General features: G+C 36.7%; 2 protein-coding genes across 10 annotated transcripts in view; one reads left to right on the top strand and one right to left on the bottom strand.

Moving 5' to 3' along the window:
* LOC136247368 (uncharacterized) overlaps nucleotides 1-12645 on the bottom strand; it is a 260912-nt gene that overhangs the window by 147580 nt on the left and 100687 nt on the right. The window lies entirely within an intron of this gene.
* LOC136247369 (uncharacterized) overlaps nucleotides 1-12645 on the top strand; it is a 57817-nt gene that overhangs the window by 16188 nt on the left and 28984 nt on the right. For all 5 annotated transcript variants that reach the window (XR_010697445.1, XR_010697444.1, XM_066039019.1 and 2 more), the window contains exon 3: nucleotides 7368-7453. The gene's annotated coding sequence lies outside the window, so the exon portion shown is untranslated. The remainder of the gene's footprint in view (nucleotides 1-7367; nucleotides 7454-12645) is intronic.

Genomic DNA, 12645 nt, shown 5'->3' with positions numbered 1-12645 from the left:
ACAGTAGTAGTTTGAATCTTTTGGAGGGATGGCAATAAATCTTTGGCAAGTGACTGCATTGTGTACTTTTCAGATCCAGTGCTTGATCAGACTTCTTTGTGACACTATCACCACTGAGAACAGCTGATACTGGCCACCGTAACTCTAAGAGCCACTCTAGCATGTAACAACTACTATTCCGCCTTGTAGGACAGTCTTGAATTAACAGTTTAACTGGCATATTCATATGTCTTTGTTGGTCTAAGACACAGTAGCCTTACTACTGTGTCTGAAATGGCCAACCAATTTTCAGCCAGCTGACAATAGATTAGCAAAGTCTGTAATTCGAAGCCCTTCGTTTACACACAGTTGGAGGGTATGTGCTGCACATTCCACACTTGCCCAATCTGAGTCACCGTGGAGTACTTGTAACGGTGCTCTCATGTTGCTGTACTACCGTTACCACTTTTTCCAGTGGTAGGCCAAAATCTGAACAGATATCTTTCAATTTGTCGGCTATCAGTTCTTCAGTGTGACTCTCAGGAAAGTAAAGTGTCTATAGTACACAACTGTGCAGTTCCCAGTTAGCAGTAATAAAGTGTGCTGTTGCACTACTATAAGATTGAGTAGATAAACTCATCCAGATGTCTGAAGTAAGAGCAACATAGTGAGCTTCTTCCAGCTTTCTTCTGATTATTCCTTTCACCTGGGAATATCTCTTATGTAAATAAGTAACCACATGCACAGCTGAAGGCACCTTGTAGCCAAGTTCCAGGCAATTTAACAGCCTTTTAAAACCAGTCCCCTCAACCACTGCAGCTGGTCTTGTATCCAGCACCACCATGTCTACAAGCAATTATGTTATTTTCTTTAACAGGTCGTTTTTGTGACAAATTCCTCTAATTTACCTTTGGCTTTGTTTGTGCTTGTTTCGCTATCTTTTGGCTTGTAAATCTTTTTGTGTGTTCATAACAAGTGATCTCGTAGGTTGCTTGTTCCACTGCAAAACAAAAATTCCTTAGGGTAGTGTTTACACTTGGCAATTCTTTCACGCTTCTCAAAATACTCCCAAACACTAGACCTTAACTTTAAAGTGCTCATCTTTACTCAACAACAGACAATATAAATATGATAGGCCAATACAATAAAATGTCGTACATTGTAAACACTTTCCGTACTGTTGTCAACAACTCACTATGGCTGTAAACTAAAATTATTGGCTTGACTAATGTTGCCTGTGCGTGGTTCTTGTAGCATCACTACATTCTAATTTTAATAATTTGTACCTTTAATGTTAACCTTCAAATGAATCTTTGAATAATAGTAGATTCATTTATGCACTAGTGCCTACATAGAGCTCCTCTTGAGCAGATGATACCTAGGTTTTTATTGTGAACCCCTTTCTTGACGTAAAACAAAATGTTCAAAACAGTACCATTTTTTTAACAATCTGCAAGTATTTCACCCATTGTATTCAATGCTTTATGCTGTAAATTTAGGCTTGCGTGATTGTGTCGGGTTTTCACAGATCCACCTGGTCACGTATCTACTTTATGGATGTCAAAAAATCAAAACCCACAATACATTGTGACAAGTAGGATTATATAATGTGAAGTATGGATGATGCATCTGAGAATGTTAGTTGTTTATTACATTTTATGTGAATTTTTGGAGAGTCATATATTTTATTAATATATGTGACTTGACCCGGCCGCATAATATCATGATTATGAGTGTAGTACTTTGTGTGTTGAATTCAAGGTCTGATTTTGTCAAATCCAGTCAAATATGTGACTTGTCTATAACACAAGTAATAAAGGGTGAAACCAGGTTTTGTCTAAGAAGGCTCTAACAAAAGCCAGTTATACAAGTTTCTGCATTTTGTTATAAGTTTTGTAGCTACTGTGAGATGATAGTTACCATAATATATAGTATATGGCTTGTTCTCCATAAACTACTTCTATGAACAACATAATCAAATGGTAAGCTTGTGAAAGAATTTGTGGCGCAAAACTCACACTAAACTCAACTTTACCATAACCACAGCTTGATGGTCAACGTTTCTAAACCTGTCCACAACTAGCACTGGAAATTTTGTACTACATCTGTATTGCAACCAGCTGTTATGGAAATAAACCTGTGTAGTGGTAGGACACTTGGTCAGTTGTGCAAGTTTCATGACCAATGCTGATTTTACAGTGGCGTGTTCACCGGAGCATTCTGTGAGAGGTCCAATTCTAAAAGAGCCTATACTAAGGAATTGCTACAATGTACAGTATCCAGAGGTTTCCCTGGAAAAATAAAGTAGAGTGGTAAAAGTGTCAATTTGCTATCAACATCAAAGTCATTTTGTTAATTATATACATTATTTTTACCACATCAAAGGAATTTTGAACATGGTAGGGTGTACTGCTCTTCACGGTATCCAACAAAAGAACTAAAAGCACTGTCGTGGCAAGGCATGCCCACAGAGGGTAATATATTTGTGGGTAATAAGGTTTCTAAAACCCAGACCACCCATTATCCACTAGACCGCCACCTCAATGGGACAATGTCATAGTATCAAAGCCATTCAATTATGTATGCCCTTTTTCACAGTCTGTGATGTAATTGATTGTGAGTGTCAATGCTCACAGTGTAAACTAAGACAAGGTTTGTTATAGATGTTCAAATCATGTTTCACTTCAGCTTGAAATTCTATGGTATATGGTGTTTTAGCCACTTGTATGTTCTGTGAAATTCTCTGGAGATGTACAGTACTGTTGAGATAGTTATTGTTGCTTAATTCAGCCTGCGGCTACCAGAAATGTAGACATCAATCATTAGTTTGGTCTGTTTATTGTAAATTCAATGCTACCTGTTTCAAAGGCCTCCAGTATGACTGTATGACCTTTTCTAAAAAATATTGTGAGTAAAATGGTGTTAGTAAATTCTTAATATGAATTGTTTTTATAATAGTAGTATTAAATTTTGATTGTGGGTTTTAGTTTGTGTTATACATCTGTGCTAAATTATGCATAATAAATCATGTTTATAACATACTTACCTTCATTCATGCACAAAACTATATCTAAGACAGATCTCGTTGCATAAGCAAGCTTTAATATTGTTTAGAGTTGCTATATTTAATTGGTTAAATGCTGCGCCTTCAATAGTAGCTGTACTTGAGTGGCGCAACAATTGATTTTGAAAATAAGGGATTCAACATCGTTTTTGAGCCTCAAGTGGTGGTCAAATTGTAACAGTTTCCATATCGATTTCTAGAATTAAGGTAATAAACACAGCGGTGTTTAACTAACAGGAGCTTTGTAGCAGATTTTCATAAGCAATGTAGTTATAATTGTAGTGTTCCAACAATGACGATTTTTTGCCATTAAGAAAGTTGAGGACAATTTGAATGAGGGGGTTGACCTACAATTTAACTACTGAGGCTGCAGACTAGCTAAGCCCACATTGTTTGGGGGGCTCTAAATGGAATAGAAACCTCTCAGATGGAGTGTTTTATTATGTAAAGATTGTTATGGCATCTTGGTGACTCACATTACAAAATAACTACTCTACATTGAAGTTTATCACTCTAAAATCACTTGTGAACTTTGTTACTAGCACTTGTCCCTTCATAGCAACAAACGTAGCTGCAAAATTGGACTTAAAGATGTTGTGTTCTGTATTCCATTATTCCATCTATTACGAAAATAAATTGTTCGTTGTTCTTGGATGCATGAGTGTAGAGTGTGAACATCATGTTAATGTCTCCTCAAATACTCAAAGTTGAGGCTCACACATATTTAGATTTTGTGGATTTAGGTTGCTGTTAAATTTTCACGTAATTTTAATGGATTTAACACAGCATAACATCCGTGACCATCTCATAACATGTAATGACTTTGACAATGACCAGTACTTTCACTATCAGGAGCTGCAATCATGGGCTACCATATAATTACAAGTATAAGCAAAAATTAGGAATTTTAAACAAGAGTGGGGATCAACAGCGCTTCAAAACGGGACATGGCTAGTGCTTGAAACTCTGTTAACCTGCCGCAGCTGCTTAGTGGCTTAAAGTTATGAGTTATATCCATCTCCAGGGATTTTTCTAGAAAATAAATTCAGGGGGGGGAGGCAGAACTTAAATTAGACTAAATCACCTGTTTACTCAGGCTGGTTGAGGCAGAGTTCAGGGGGAGCAAAATCATTTTCAAGAGGGACAAAATGCCCCCTTTGCCCCCCCCCCCCCCCCCCCCCTAGAAAAATCCCTGATCTCATAGTCAGTGTAGAAGTCAAATACAAGACAACTCTCAAGACTCCACAACCACGAAAATCACAATAATTTGAAGTAGCTACGTGATCTGCGAAAATAAAATTGTGAACAATCCTGTTTTGGTTTGCAACTGTAAAAATTTCATACCGTGAAATTTCCACACATATGGTAATAGAACTACTTTACTGTTAATGTCTCTAGTGTTACTTATGCAGTTGTTATGTAAACATTATCTGTTTTCCTTGTCTGTTTATATTGCCACGAAAGTAGCAATTTTTCCCCATTGCATTCTTTAAATAGTATGTTTGTGTTTGCATCTGAGTTGCAATTATATTAGTTTACAGAGCATTAAAGGAAAGGCTGAGCACTAACTTACAAGTGTACAAAAAATTTTGGAATTTTCAACTAGAGTAGGGACCATAACACATCAATAAAAAGATACTAAAGATACTATAATGAAATTAGTGCTGTGTACCTACAAAATTTTTGTCACAGGTTAATTGCCTACCAATAATTGACAATAACCATGGTTACTTCGTTCTGTGTAGTAAAGTGATTTTGGCAGACTTAATATGTGCTCAACAAGCCTGCTGGAAGATTTAGGGTGGTACCAAAGTGACCATCAACATCCTGTCTTGCAATAACAGTTACAGTGGAACCCTTCTTAATGGACATCCCTGAATAGCGGACAGCCTCTTTATAACGGACAATTAATAAAGTCCCAAATGCAACTTCCAATATCTGTGTGTATTAATACCCCCTCAATAGCGGACACCTCTCTATTCCATAAACCGGACATTGCACGATTCCTAGACATGGCAAGGCAAGCACTACAAGTACAACACCTCGCTAATTATGGACACAAGTAACGAAGATTCATTGCCAGTTACAACAAAAGTGAGGCAAAGCACTAAAAAATTACGATAAGCCATATAAATGCATATACAAGTACTGTTGTTAATGTTCTTACCCAGGTCTTCCTATAATAGTAACTGGTACAATTTAAGAATAAACTGCACTACAGGATAAACTACGTAATCTGTATAGCCAACCATCTTGATAACTAATCAAAATGCGGAGTAATCCAGACAAGTCTTTATGGAGCATGTATAAAATTTTTGTGGTGCCTAATTGTCTGCATAGTGTAGTAGAGGCCACACACCATAGGTAACCTAATGCCCAATAACATCACTTCATGTTGCTGTTCTGGTTCACATGGTACCATAACCCATCTTGTTCCACCACTTGGTCTGGTCTTCTATGTTATAGCAGGAGTAATTTATGGTTTACCAAGTGGGTGGGCAATAACCAATTTAAAGGTTTTTTCACCAGTTATTAGCTGACCTAGACAACACCAGTTTATAACTGGTGTTTTGCACAGTGATGCACAGCACTAAACGGAAATGCACAGTAGGGATATAACACTTCGTAATATCATGTAATTCTCTTGTTTCAGTACTTTTTATTGATGTGCTATGGTCCCTACTCTAGTTGAAAATTCTTTTGTGTGTACTTGTTATTTTAAAGATGTATTGTTTTCATAACCAAAACCCACAATCAGTTGTAGAATGTACGTGTATATAAGGAACTCAATAATTTTAACTAACCAGTAGTTCGATGCTTGTTCTTTTGTGCTATTTAATTTTTGGAAGGACTTGTTGTAAGCTGCAAGTCTTTAAACTATTAAAAGTTAATTCTCTCATCGAAGATGGCTCCCTTGATTTGACTTGTTAATACTTTTTTGTATACTAATATAATGACTGGTGAAAAATGCATACTGCATCTAAAGAAAGAAATGGCGCCACACGCCTTAGTTATATCAATTATTGTCTGAAAAGTGAAGTATCCATTATGCTTCATTGTCAGCTATGTTCAACCTGGTACACAGTGTTACGAATCAATCAAAAAGCACCTCTGCAATCAAAGTAGCCACTATGAAGAATACAGACAATTTCCATTACGAAAGGAAGCCATCATGTGCTACCACTAAATTGACACTTTTTGCTGTCAGCAAAGATGAATGAGACACAAAGGTATGCCAAAAGACACCTTTCAGGCCGAAACAACATCAATCAGTAAAAAAATCAATCCTGGAGCCTTAGCCGTTATTGAGTTACGCTTGTCTGGAGGCATCAGTCAGTCGGTCACTAAAAATGCCATTTAATTTTTTTTTTTTAATTCCTGGGTGGGTGAGTGGGCTCTTTCTCAGCCACCAGGTTCCCATTTAAACAACTGGGTAGACTGGAGCAAGTTTCTTAGTCAAGGAAGCAACAACAACGATTTGGCGTAATTTAGTATCAAACCTGAAACCATTCAATCACCAGGCCAATGTTCTATCCTATGCTGCCTCACAGACACACGCACGCACACACACACACACACTGTGCAATTGGATAATTCAAGGTGTCAATTTACAGTAGCGCATGATCTGGCTTCCCTATATTAGTAATGGGAATTGTCTACATTTTCCGTATAGTGACTTTGTTGATTGCAGAGGTGCTTCTCGTACTGTTCTTCATTTGCAATGCTGTACATAGCTGAAAACAAAGCATAATGGCTACATGGCACTTTTCATTGATTGACTGTTGAGGGGGGGATAAGTCTGGTGCCATTGTGTGCATGTGTAAAATATTATAAAGCACGATAGGTGAAATATACAAGAATTGCTGGAAAGAAAAATAGGCAAGAAAAAGCAAGAGATTTGTCCCTGACTCCCTAGTTATCCATGCATGGCACACAACCAATTTATACTACGTTCAGTATACTGCATGTATATATGCACAGTATGTAGTTTATTGCCACCACAACATTTGCTAAAACCAGATCTGTGTAAAATTTTCAATTGCATAAAAATTGAAAAAAAAAAATTTTAATGTCAAAAAAAAATGCTAAAATACTTAAATTTTAAAAATACTTTTATTTTTACTTTAATGTCATATAAAAATACTTTCACAAGTGAACTGTGTATTTATTATTTAACATGTATTTATAATTCTCATTAAATTTAGTATTTTCTTAATTATTTGTTTCATATATTATTGTTAAAACAAAAAACAATACGTTTACAAAAGTCACCACAAGGAACAGTTTGTGCTGTGTGTTACATACTTTGTATCTTTTCTTTCAGGAGTTGCTTTATGAACGACTGTTTCCTTACATAGCTGCTACCTGTGGAAAGAACAAAGATGATCAGCAGTCAACAACTAGATGATGGTAATGATGTGATTATTTCATTTGTACAAATATGCTGTGTTCAGAATAATGCTCAAAAAATGGTCATTGGTTGTAACTTTTCCATAGGTTTTGCCATTTAAGTGTAGAGCAATCAAAATGTATTTTGGCTGGAAAAAATGGTAGAAAATATGACCAATGGCTGGCTATTGTTTCAAGCATTAATTGTGGTAATTATGTGCAGCTGTATGTCTCTGCCTGCAATCCTTTTTACAAGGCAACAGTTAAAATTGGAAACTCTTTCCTACTGCTAAATGGAATGGCTTAATATATAGTACCGTCCAAATGCAACATTGTAAGCACTAATTGCACACGATTAAAGAACTCACTCAAAAAGGGGGCGTGGCAGCCATTTTGTTTGCAAGTCTTCATCTCTCGACTGGAAGGATGAAGAATCATGAATGAAATAGCTGTCACGCCTCTTTTCAAGCGAGTTTTTTTAATCACTCTCAATTGTTACTCGTGACGTTACATTTTGGTGGTCCCGTAGCACAAGTATGTATGAGGAAAATGAGGAATTTTACAAGTTAGCAAGGATGAGCCAAGCACTGTTCAATTACAGGATAATAAATTACCATGTGTGACCACTGAGTGAAAACTGGCTGTTTTCACAAAATTCTATTTTTTACAATAAAAACGTATTGAAATAAATATGCGTGCTACATAAAAGAGTTGTACATGTTCCCTGCACAGAGACATACAGGGAAAACACTATACCTTGATTGATTTGCCAATTCATGTTGAACAGACTGAGCCAAACCCCTCCTTTGTAGCTTGTTTCACTCATGAGTTATGATTGATTAAATAAGTGTCTGTAATTTATTTGTCATATTGTTGCTGTACAAATCGAATTTATTAAACCTGGTGTGTGCCTGGTTTACTGAAATTGTTTTCGTAAAAAAACGTGTGTGTGTGTGTACCTATCTATGTTTGTCCATACGCACCCACTTGAGCAAAATCGTTAAATAATGGTAAAAGCAGCTTTTACGTAAGGAGTAAAAGCGAAATGAAGTCTGTATTAAACTTCTGCACAGGTGAACTTTGCTCTGAGGTGGTTTCTTTTTGGCAGACTAAAATACGGGTGTGGCGACTTTCCTCAGATTTTGTAAACTACTTTCCCTTTGAGGTTTTCAAGCATTTAACAACTGAAACACAACGGTGCAGGCCTCGTACACTACCAGGAATAGCCTATCGCTTCGAGTTGAAAGGGGGCGTATCCCTTACGTATGCGAACGAAATGAATAGTAGCTTTGAGGCTTTGTCAAGAGAATTTGTGAGAAAAAACACGATAGTCAAACTATAAAACAGATTAGAAGATACTTCTGTGTGCATAATATGTTGGTAAATACAGTTTGTTTAACAAGCGCTTCCTTAGCAATGCATAGCAACGTAATTGAATGAGTTATGGAAATTTCATGAATTACGAAATACAAGAATTAGCTAATATTATTGCACAACCCAAAACTACCCTATTGTAAAATAGTAATACATAGTTGGTTAATTCATAGTAGCATATACTATCATCTATGGTTAATCCCAGATGAGTTAGCTAGCTGCATGGTGCCTGGTTCTTAGAAGTAGCACAACATCAACTTGTTCGCTATAACTCCAAAACTATTCATCATAAAAGGCTGAAACTTTGGCTGTCCACACCTTTTTTTTACTATATATACTGTAACAGAGAAGCAATACAATGGAATTTGAGGAATGTGTGAAAATGACTGGTTTTTGCTTAACTGGTTATATATTAAATATACACAGAAAATTTTGGAATTAGTAGGGACCATAGCACATTGATAAAAAGTACTGGAACAAGCTGGAGTAGTGCACGACATTAAATCACAGTAAAACAATAAGAAGTGTTATATCCCTACTGTGCATTTCCATTATGGTATCTTGAGCACAGTAGGGATATAACACTTCTTATTGTTTCACCGTGATTTAATATCGTGCACTACTCCAGCTTGTTTCAGTACTTTTTATCGATGTGCTATGGTCCCTACTCTAGTTGAAATTCACAAATTTTTCAGTGTACTTGTTTGTTAACATTTTTTTGTAAATAATTATTATGACTGGTGGACGCACGTATACCACATCTGAAATAGTGCCCAGTTATTGTCTGAAAAGTGAAGTATCCATTACGCTTTCGTTGTCAGCTATGTTCAACCCATTATGTAGCATTTCGAATCAAAAAGCACCTCTGCAATCCATGCATACTGAAAGAAATGGTGCCACGCGCCCAAGTTATCGTCTGAAAAGTGAAGTATCCATTACGCTTCGGTGTCGGCTATGTTCAACCCGTTACACAGCAGTATGGATCAAGAGCTGTTTGAAAAGCACCTCTGCTATCAAAATAGCCACTATGACAAATACGGACGATTTCCGTAACCAAGTCTGTTACAAAGGGAAGCCATCACGTGTTATCACCAAATCGACACTTTTCGCTGTCAGCAAAGATGAATGGGACACAAAGGAGGACACAGGTAAGTCCATGAAGAATGCATTGTACGTACTGCGGTATGCCAAAATGCACCTCTTAGGCTGAAGCAATGTCGAACAGTGAAAAAATCAAGCACGTAGCCTTAGCCGTTATCGAGTTACGCTTGTCTGAAGGCATCAGTCAGTCAGTCAGTCACTAGAAAATTCCGTCAAGTAAATAATTTTTAAAATTCCGTAGCAACTTGTTAAAAACGTTTTGGGTCGATCTGAAAGCTTGTTTGGGCTTAGTTTTACCTAACCAAGACTACCTCATCGTCATTAGGGGAAATTGAGGCTGTTGTTTGGGTGATATTATTTTGTGGGCCACGCCTACTCCTTTGTGGTCCCTACTATATAGTACTATCATACTGTATGATGCACAGAAATATGCAAACTAATCAGGTTTTCAGTGGATCGCATTTTATTTCCTATACATTTTTCCGTAATCATCTCACAGGCTGTGAAAATAACTTTGAAATCATCGCATTAATTTTGTTCCATTTTATTATCAAGATCCTGCTGACTTCCTGTATTGTGACAAGTTTTTCTTACTGGTCCCTTTTGGATACATAGCAGTTACATATTTGTTTAAAACCGAAACCCACGATGCAATTTAACAAGTTCCATTATATAAGGTGTACATTGAAGTGATGATGATCATGATATTAATGCTATATTCTTGCAGAGAATAGAATGTTTGGGCAGTCATTTATGTTATTAAAACGTATGTGACTGAATCTCATGATGGAAAGGGAATATAGTCAGTTTTTAATAAATTTTGTTTTTGTCTGTGTTAAAGGAAGGGGTACATAGAAACTTTTCTTTTGTGTAGACCAAGGGCACCGTGAAGGGTATGCTAATATTACATCCTAATACTATGTTAGGAAACTTGAAAATGTATCCAGTCTTGTACGTATTCGGATAGCAAGTTTTCTTGTGTCATATTGTGTTGAGAACATATAATGTACCGCCATTTTATTATCACGATCGATACCAAAGCCACTATTCATGATACTGAATAGTTCACGGTACTTACAAATAAGTCAATCATAACTGGTGCTACATGGTGCATTGCTCAGCATTCCTGCAGGAAGTCTTTAAAGGTAGTACTAAACTAGCCACTATTAATCCTTGTTGACAGTAACAGTTATTGTAGCACATGCTTTGAGGTTATGTTATGGTGTTTACACCTTTCTGCAGGGGCAACCAGGTTGGGTGTAGCGACTCTCCTCAGACTTTGAGAATTACCTGCCCTTCGGGTTTTACAGGCGTTTAACAATTGAGAAACAACAGTGCTAGCCTCGTAGACTACCAGAAATAGCCTATCCCTTCGAGTTGGGAAGGGGGTGTATCCCCTACATACGCAAGCAAAAATGAAGAGCAACTCTAGAGGCTTTGTTGAGAGAATTTGTGGGAAAAAACACAATAGTCAAACTATACTACAGTTTAGAAGATACTTCTGTGCATAATATGTTGTTTAAAGTGGTTTGTTTAACAAACGGTTCCTTAGCAATGCATAGCAACGTAATTGAAATTTACAAAACTTTCATGAATTATTAAATCCGAGAATTACAATACGTTAATTATGTATTATTGCATAACCAAAAACCTATTGATTAATTCCAGATGAGTTAGCTAGCTGTATGGCACCTGGCTTTTAGAAGTAGCACAACATCAACTTGATTTTAAAAGTCTTCCTTACCCTAGTAGCCATCAGTCAAGCACGGTACAGGGGTGTGCATGCCATTATACAGTGTCATTGCACCAACATATTAGAATACATGTGTTTCTGAAGTTCAGTTCTCCATTGTAGATGAATACCATGAAATTTACTGCTTGTAGAATGGTGTACGCAAACTGTATGTAATAGAACTGCAACCTTGCATGCTGAAGTAAATGAATTAGTCTGGCATAGTTGCCAGAGTCCGGTCTGTATCAATTATAGGCAGCTGGAGTATGAATAGATAGCCCATGTGCTTCTACAAATATAACTGCATTATTAGATTTACTAGTTATGAAATAACTTGCACAACAAATGGAATTACACATGAATAAAGATGAATTGCAATTACATATATATATTATATGTTGAATGGGTGCCAGTGTTTTATATCCTAAACACATACGTAAGTATATAGGTGACACTTCATAGAATCATTAACATGTACCACTTACTTAGTGTGCATTATGTGCAGCAAAACGTTTGAATTTATTAGCACAAATAGCCATCGGAGAGTGGTCATTAGCACTCTCAATGTATTTTATGTCTAAACAAGCAATTCTGTGTTTACACTCTTTATTATTATTCCTATCCAACAAAGCTTGATTTGAGACTTTCACAAGCTTTAGTAGTTGTGCCACAGTACTGATTTATAGCTAGGCAGCACAATTCTACCACCCCCCAGGAGTATCCAATTAGTGCTGAATGGGTAGTGTTACAAATTGAGCATTCATAACCAACACCCACAATCAGTTGTTCTACAGCATGGTATATAAGGAATCCAACAACGATAGCCACCTTTATCTATTGTAAGGCCTTGCAAAGTTGATTATATGTTTCTGGTCCTACCAATTGACCAGGTGACCGGGCTTTTTTGTGTTGTGTTTTTTGTTGTTGTTGTTTTACAGCGGATGGGGTAAACTACGTTTGACATAGCAGTACAGGGAAAAACGAAGTCAATGTATTAAGTTAATGC

The sequence above is a fragment of the Dysidea avara genome, chromosome 2 (genome assembly GCF_963678975.1).
Source record: "Dysidea avara chromosome 2, odDysAvar1.4, whole genome shotgun sequence".
NCBI lineage: Eukaryota > Metazoa > Porifera > Demospongiae > Dictyoceratida > Dysideidae > Dysidea > Dysidea avara.
Note: the sequence above shows the minus strand (reverse complement) of the source record. Positions and strands in the feature narration are given on the sequence as shown.